The sequence below is a fragment of the Limanda limanda genome, chromosome 18, assembly GCF_963576545.1.
Source record: "Limanda limanda chromosome 18, fLimLim1.1, whole genome shotgun sequence".
Classification (NCBI taxonomy): Eukaryota; Metazoa; Chordata; class Actinopteri; order Pleuronectiformes; family Pleuronectidae; genus Limanda; species Limanda limanda.
In genome coordinates this window covers 10,615,086-10,624,257 of record NC_083653.1, presented here as the reverse complement: position 1 = coordinate 10,624,257, position 9,172 = coordinate 10,615,086, and positions in this window count along the sequence as shown.

Sequence of the window (9,172 nt, the reverse complement as noted above, 5' to 3'; positions counted from 1 at the left end):
GCAGCCAAACCTTTTTTTAATGTCCTCCCCTTCAAAATAAAGGTGAGGAAACGATTTTCAGTCACAAATATTAGCAGAGTATAGAAACACTTTCAATAATGATCGCAATCTAATATTAATGAATCGTAATAAATATACCAACTGTCAATTAAAAACGGAATTTTTTAAAAAGGGAAAACAGCCCTAATCTAAGATGTTAATGTATACATGCGTGCTCACTGCGTCTGTATCATTACTGTGCAGCCAAATGCAGTCTCATTTATCCGCTCCTGCAATAAGCCAGTAGAACAGCACATCGTGCAACATGCAACGATCTGCAGGAGCTACAGAGCTGCTGGTTTGATTCACACAGCGTTCAATGCAATGTGAGCAACATCTCCACATACAGCACCTGCACTTCTCCAACACTGACATCAACAGGCACATCAGTGTGAGGTTGATCTAACAATGGGAATCTTGACTTCTACTTGAATTCATGCTCCTTTCTGCCTACTCAGGTGTTAAGTTTGTATATTCTGGTGGAACAGATGATCCCAACCTTAACATCATTTCACTCCACATATATTAATGGAGCAAGTGTCTCCCTGCAGGACTGCAACCAAAATACTATTGTGATTCTTTTTTGATTGCTTTTTGGTAAATAAACAGCGGGACTGACTGGAGGCTCATGAAAAATGGAACAGTCTTTATCTCGCTCCTGTTTTCCCAACAGCTTGCTTCACTAGACACAATTACATAATCACCCCATCAGCTCCCGATGGCCAGTATTTTACCGTAAACAACTTATGGAGAGGCTCAGTCCGAATAATGGGCTGAAACCATCATGCGCAACTATCGCATCAAATAGGAATGGATTTAATATGATAATTGTGGAGTTACATTACTGTTACTGTGGTTTCAAATGAGAAATGAAGCCTCATACATGTGAGAATAATGAGAAATTATAATAAAACTATCTGGAAGAGATTAATTTGTGCAAGAGGAAGAAAAAAAAAGCCACATTTCTCTTCAATTAACTCACAAATAACCTAATGTTTCTTTTAAAAGAGCACATTTCATTATTCTAGTGCTGAATTCCAAATAGTTGTTGAGGCACTTACTTCTCTACCATCCCTTCTCTCTATCGAAGCATCTTTTATCCAAGAAAGCGCACGGAAATAAAATAGAAAGATCCTCTCAGAGTCTGTTCCTGCCTCCGGGGCTCGCACCGAGGGACGCGTCCTCTCTCCTCCACATGGTCTCAGAGAGCTGCACCTTCTCCTCCACTTCTCCTCCTTTTTTTTACAATCTCCGGAAAAAATACATCCCGGACATCTCGTTCCCAGCACCAGACGCGCTACGACGCAGAGTAAAGGGAGCAGCGGGTTTGGAACAAATGGCCTCCGCGAAATCCAGCCAGGTGTGTGGAAGCATCGCAGCGGTTCAGAGGAGGCGCATCATCCAGTGTGACACACGCTGGATCTGCTGCACGCTCCGGGAGGACCGTGCGCCTCTGCCGTGAGGAGAGGGAGAGGAGAGGGAGGGAGGGAGAGAGGGAGAGAAGAGAGAGGGAGAGAAGAGTGAGGGAGTGAGGGAGGGAGAGAAGCTGCTCCCTCCTCAGCTCCTCAGATGATTCAGCAGGGGCGGATGGAGATAGAATTTGGGTTTGGGGCCAGGGGCACAATTGGGGAAGTTGGTTAGGATTGAAACCCACAAAACTAGAGTAAATCAAGTTTTACAAACTTGACACACTTGTTTAATCAAGATCCATGAATTGTTCTATGAAGAAATGCTGAAAATATTGAAAAACATCACATCAAAGCGTTACCGTACATACATGTGAGTCCAGCATAAGGTGTAGAAGGACAGTTGAGTTGCTGGAGGTGTTAAATGGAAAGACGGTGTTAAGAATTGTCCAATCACATTAGCTCAGAGACCACTGTCCATTAAAGTGGGATTGTCCGGAGAACTTGAAGCAACCAATCAGAGAGCTGCCCGTGCTCACATGAGGGAGGCATTGCCCCAGTGACTCGTGTTGACGGACTGCTAATGTCAACACAATACAATGGATGAACATGATGTTTTCGTTGCTTCTGTCACAATTGTGCATAACAGGCGGTGACTCAGTATGAAGATAAAATGTTGGACATTATGAAAGACTCTCACAGAAGCTGTCAGCCCAGCCCACTGGTTTCCTGAGAGAACCTGTGCCTGCAGGAGCACACCGACACATGTATTACTGCCCTGCCTGAAAAAACATGATGTATCCTGATTTGTACATCATTCATTCTTCTGAAGAAAGCCTTGACACTCTTGCCTGGACATCACCATCATCAAAGCGTTCCGTGTTCAGTTTTGGTCTCAAAGACATTTTGCTGCTGAGGGAGAGAAAAGCTTCATCCTTGCTGCAGCACCGGCTCACGGGCGGGCCGGTGCTGCAGATAAGCCTCAAACATTGTTATTTTCAGAACTGCCTCGTACCGCTAGATACTGATGCAACATATCATTAGAAAGCTAAGATTCTTCCGATTCGACTGATGTAACCATGTACCATTTCAAGATCCGAATACCACAGCCGGTACAATAAACCTCTAAGTCAAGACACTAACACACAAAAACCAATCACAAAGTCTACGTCACTCACCTAAGAAGAATCATATTAATCCACAGATCGATAACATTCCAACGAAAACAGTCTTGGTACATTGCCAAAGGTCCAGACGATCCAATCCAGTAACATAATCAGTCCAAAACACACAATTACATCAAAGAATAGCCACAGTCAGCTGTTGCGTAATCTCAGCGCAGCCAGCATCAAGATGTAAACAACATGAAAGATGTTTATTTGTATACATTTTAAACCATATGACCGGTTTTGCCTCCTTTATATAAAAGTATGATTTTGAGTGTAAAAGTAGCCTTTTTAGCCGGGTTGGTTACCATAGTTCCAAATGGCCTTTGTGGAAAACGCCTAGACATGCCCTCTCTGTAAAATATTCATTTTCTGTGGTATTGCTATCAAATTTGAACCACGGCCAGTCAAGGCTTCATGCTAGGGTCCCAGTGTGTTTTCCAGCTCATAAGTCCCAGCTAGAGTTATCTGCAGGCATCTGTTTAACAAAAAATATTCAGGCAGAAATAAAAACCTTCTACTTCACTGTGTTCCAACTGCTATTACTCAATGTCAGTAGCACTTAGACTGATTCTGACTGTTGGGGGGGAAAGTTCACAATGTGACCTTTCAAAGAGACCAAGATCATGCATGTACTCCAAATGGTTCAAGAACAGCTTTCAATTTACTTTCGGTACTCCTAAGACAGGCATTTTAGGCGAATCTCACCCGCTGCTTAAGAGGCTACACTGGTGTCCTCCCAGTCACATGCACACGTCTCGCATCCAGGCAACAGCCGGCTAATCAGTAAGTGGAAGCAGACCTCAGGTTGAGGTGGCTACATGCCCTGAAGGGCAGCTGTCAGAACATTAATTCAATCCATCTGAATTAGCGGTACAGTGTGTGTTTTTGTGTGTGTGTGTGCTTGTGTGTGTGTGTGTGTGTGTCTGTTTGGTTAATATCACACACACTGTGGCTTATCATTCACCTCATATGCAATGGTGGCCACTAACAGACATTGTCTGTCATTGATTGTCAGTCGCTGTTGAGCTCCTTCTTTCTGTGCGTGCACGGACATGTGTCCACAATATAGATTGCATTTGCATGAGCTGCTAATGTTAATTGAATTGAGACTTGCACAGCTGTGATGTTCGTCTTTGGTGCTCTGACACTGTCACACACACACACGCACGCACACACACACACACACACACACACACACACACAGATTCACTGGAAAACTCCCTCTCCCCGTCCAAGAAGCTCCAAAATATATGCAATTCTTTATATAGGTTTAAAATAACTCACTCAAGCCACTTCTGCAAAACAGAAAATAGAAAAGATTTATATATTTGTTGTGCGATATGATTTCTCACATGCACTAATGCTCCTCCTCTTAAAATGCTTTTATTAGATTGTGTCCAGTGTTCAACAAGTGCTTATTTCTTTAATCAATTTCCTGACCCTGTCTTCATGTCTGTTCCCTGAACAATCATCCGATGACAGATGATATTTTGAAGTGATGTTTTCATCTCTCATCCAAGGTACGTGCCTGTGTTGGGTTTCTTTCATTCAGGAGCTGAAGAATCCAATGATACCTGCTGTGTGAGGCTGTATAGTTATATAACAATGATGAATTATTTCGCTGGTCCGCATCAAGTCTTTGATTCACTTGTTTGCAAATTCTTTTTATTCTTCTCAGAGACACACTTTGTGAATGCAATGTCTTTGATGCAGCTTTATGAACCTACACTTGTTCTGATTCGTCATCCAATTACTGTGAAGTCAAATATCTTCTATATCTGTGATTATTTTCCATACTACTTTTCATTTAACCCATAGACTTTATATAAGGTTAGACAACGTGGTTGCTACCCAGGAGTGAGGCCAAATCCTACTAATCAGGATTATAACTCTATTGTGTTAATTTACCCACTTAAGGAACCATAAACCAGCTAGCTGTTTATTTTTCTTGGAGGGCAGCCACTGTGTAAAACGACCAGATGGAGACTGAGAGAAAAACATTCTCCAGCACTAAACCAGAGACAGCCTTTGACATTTATGCTCTAGTCAACAAATGCTGTGTTCGCATATCAACCCCGCTGAGGCAGAATTTTCTCCGGGCTCCATGTCCTCCGCAGAGGTCCGAGGTCGGGTTGGGGAAGAGCACGATTGATTAGCTCTCGAGCAGCATGGACACTTGGAGTCAACCAGGCTGCTGCTGCTGAGATACTCTGCTGGTGCGGTGGTGTTATGTCAGCAGAGCTACAACACTGCAGCTTTGTCTGCTTGTGGGACTCCGACAGCCTGCAACTCTGTCTGAATTTGTGAGTGTGAGTTTGGTTTACTTCAGGGTCGTTAGATGGCCCCGGGCGATAGGGATGTGGGCTACATCCTAGTGTTTACGCGTCGTACACTGTACGATTTGGGCGCAAATTGAAAGTTATAACCTATAATATCCGCCATCGGTGCATTGACATATTACATAGAAGCAAGTGGACTATTGGTAGCATTAAAAATGGCAACCAACCCATTTTCTGCTGCTACAAATTAGCCTCTTGATATAACGTAAAGGTATCTCTACTACTCTACTACTTACTATTTATTTGCTTATTTGACTGTTTACTTTTTCTGTTTGCTCATTGTTGTTTTTTGTTTCTTACTTTGTTGTTTTGCTCTTTCGTTTGTTCTTGTTGCACTGTGCCTGCGCTGCTGATGTAAAACCCTCAAATTTCCCCACTGTGGGACTAATAAAGGATTCTATCTATATCTCACCAATGTCGCATTTTTTCTTTCCCTCCTCTGCCTTCACTTTCCTTTTAGACTCTGTGGTGTGAACAATACGTGTGTTTCATGGCTGATATGAATATAACAAAGCTCCTGGCAGCGAGGTAGCGGCATGGGGCCTCGTTACAGGTTTTCCGACTATGGTGTTGTTACAGTCTCCTGTACATAGGCCATCATAGAATGTTCGGGGGTTCTCATGAAATGTCAATGCTGTGTACTGACGTAATCAGGCGTTAGCGGAGGCCCCACTCTCGGTTCGGAGCTCCAAACAATTTCGTGGACGTTTTTTTTTCACACAGATTTCCATTAACCTTGGTGGGGGGATGGGACATGGGTCCGGAAGGAACTTTTCTTTTGTCCCTTTTGGACATTGGGAGATAGTACAGCGCCCCCTTCTGGTCACTGCATTGCATTCTCTCACAATATTTTTGCGTCACTTCACAATACATTGCATGACCACGCAAACGTTTTGTGTTATCTCGCAATAGTTGCTCGTTCGCATCATGCAACACAGTCATTTCATTATGGGTGCATAACTTTAAATTCATACTTGTGCAGTTGTACAGAAACTCGTTCTTGTGGAGAGACCTAAGTAAACTTATACTACTTATATCACCATGCCTATTCAGCAGTAGTACTATAACATGGTATTTCATAACCAGTTCAAAGTAAATGCTTGTGATATGATTTCCCTTCATCACAACTTCATGATTTGTCCATTATAGTCGTTTCCGCTTCTTCATTTCACTTTTCGAATCACTTCTGAGTGGAGATTTCCGCCAGACAACACAACAACATCGGAGTCATAAGAGGTAAAAAATCAATTTAGAAGCTTGGATTTCCATTAATGAAACTATTACAGTCCAACTCATTCATGATGTAAAATGACACAGGAGGCTTATCTGTAAATTGGCTGCCGGCTGAAATTTATTTCCTATCTCTGGCTCGGCTGTGGGGGGAGAGGCCACACTCAATGGAGCAAAAATTCAATTTGCAAACATAGTTATAAGTTAAATGACCTGAATTCCTATTGACTTTGAAAGCTTCTTATTTATGAATGTCATGTAGATGCACAAAATGAAATTAGAATTAAAAACATGGCGGGTCTAGAGATATGAGGGATGAAGACTCTTTCTAAACGTCGTCAACAAAGTGATGCATCTTCATATGTATGTGAAATAACTTGTAGAAGAAAAGCATTTTATTTATTTGAAGTGGATCCAAGTAGTTATTTTTGGACAGAAAACGGCCTGATGGATTCATTTGTCTCCTTTTTCATCTCATCTATATTCTCCTTGTGATGCATAATCACACGCGTCAGCATCTCTTGTCCTTTGCTGACTGTTTCTCCTGAACAGCCACTGTGGCAGGAACATATGGCTTTTGTTGCTTGACAGTAATCGTATTATCGGTGACATTGTTGCATTAATGGAACCTATTACCATAGTAATCTCTCCTAATGCCCCAGAAAAAACGCCAGGCGCTGGTGGAGCGATACGTTTTACAGCTCACCTGTGACCTCCTTGACAAAAACGTGCTTACAAAGAGGTTTCTTACAGAAATCTGACACTAATTAGACTTCAAATTCTGACATATTATTTATAATTCATTGATTTCAAAGATCTTCCAACACAAAAATTATACATCTTATCCTGCCACGCTCAATTTTGTGGTGTATATTTGCTCTGTTTATATACAGTTAAATGCACATTGGGTCTTATGTACAAAAAGTTGGAGATAAGCCACCCAATGCTACACACTTATCCAGAGCTACACAAGAATATTGCAACTTTCTCAGTTTCAAATAACAACATTGAGTAAAACAACTTCACAGCACTTGTGTGAACGAGGTTGCAAAGAGCTTATATGAAATACATGGAATAAAACCACACAGAACAAAACATGACAAAGCAAAAATTAAAGATCAAGCATTTTTATTTTATTCTCTTGTGTCCAAGGTTGCATAGTAGATACTTTTATTTTTAGACAAATGAAATGCACCTCTGCACCAAATCCAGTTGAACCGTTTCTGCTGACGCTGCAGTTTAAGGGACTTTGCTGTATATGCAATGATTGTGTTTAGATCAATATGTCATCTATAATCACATTAACAGATACTGACTTTGTGTTGAAACATCGTAAAAACAGGTTTCTTTGAGGAGAGATGTCTGTGCAGGTATTCATTCATTTAGCTTTCCTTGGACTTACACCATGTTATATAAGTGTTAAAGAGCAAACTGATTAACCAGATTCCAGGTTATAGAAGAGGCTGTAATTGAATACATGATTTCACTTAATTGCTCTTTCGTGATTTCTGTTTTTTATATCAATCACTGACTCTGAGGTGAAGCTTGAGACCGGAAAAAGTTTCACATACAGTTGGCACTCATGTGGAAACGGTGTCTAACCGGCGCTGGTCTCGAGCTTCTACCTCATTACCCTAGGTTTAACACGACGTTGCACATTTTTTGTCAGGTTTGCTTGTTCCAGTCGGTGGCTCTTGATTGCAGCCGCAGCTCAAACAGAATAATCCTGCTTTCGCCGTAGAAAAAGAAGAAAGTCTTTCATCTCCTGCTTAGTCAACTGAGCCCTGTGCAAAAAAAACAATCATCACCAACAACTGAGCGACATTTCCTCGTGCACGTACACATGCAACACCTACACAGGCACACATTCACATGCTCTGGCCTGTTAAATGAACAAGCAGGGTATACACACACTCTGGTGCCTGCAGTGTTTGAAGTGTAAAAGCCTGGAGAGCAGATCTGAAGTCTGCAAACAGTTTGTGCTGCTGCAATAATTACTTGATAGTGTTGAATGGGTGTTCATCAGGATGTGAAGGGCACCTCTTGCACACAATATACTATCAAAGCAGTTTTAGGGGTTGATGGTTACAGTATTTCCCCAAACTATGAATATATTAACCTCTATTCCCCTCGTGATGGCAAAATACATGCAGGACAATTTGTTCACAACAAAATACACACTAAGACGGAGCGTGAAATGAACCAGTGGAACAAATGGGTGCTATGAAATCCATCCAGGTGTCTCGTCTGAAACACAATGTTCCAGTGCTCAGTCTCAGCATCTGTCCGGATCCAGTGCTTTGTTTAAATGCATCAACCTCAACAGACTGATAATAAGGAAGCATCTAGAACTCAGTCAGACTTGTTTGCTCGACCTGACCTGGACGAGGTTGAATCAATGTTTTGTAAATTGTTTATTGGTTTTGTAAAAGCAGCGGCATCTCAAATGTCACTGTTGGAACAGTGGAACCTGCACTACAAGGTTTTCAGGCTTAAGACGAGTCTGACTAACAAAGCGTCCTTTTGTTATGTTGTCTACGGATTTCTGCTTGAAGAGAACACTTCAAGATAAATGTGGTTGATCACAAGGGTTTTGCTGAGTGAGATGACACACACACACACACACACACACACACACACACACACACACACACACACACACACACACAAACACACACACACACACACACACCACACACACATATATTCAACTTTCCAATGCAAGCTGGGGAGAGGAGATAACGGCTGGGTTGGTGGTCCATGAATGCAGTGATATGTATCCATGAGTATAATGTAGATATATGAGGTTATAAAGATAAAATATTGATGTGGGTTCTCACATGGCATCTCAAGTATCAGAAACTTTTATTTGATCTTTTGAAAAAGGTTAAAATGTATGTTTATTACAAGAGTAAAACAGCCATTACCTACAGATTTAGATTGTACATGATTGAGTATTTTTTTGTTATCTATGTTTTATCTGTATACT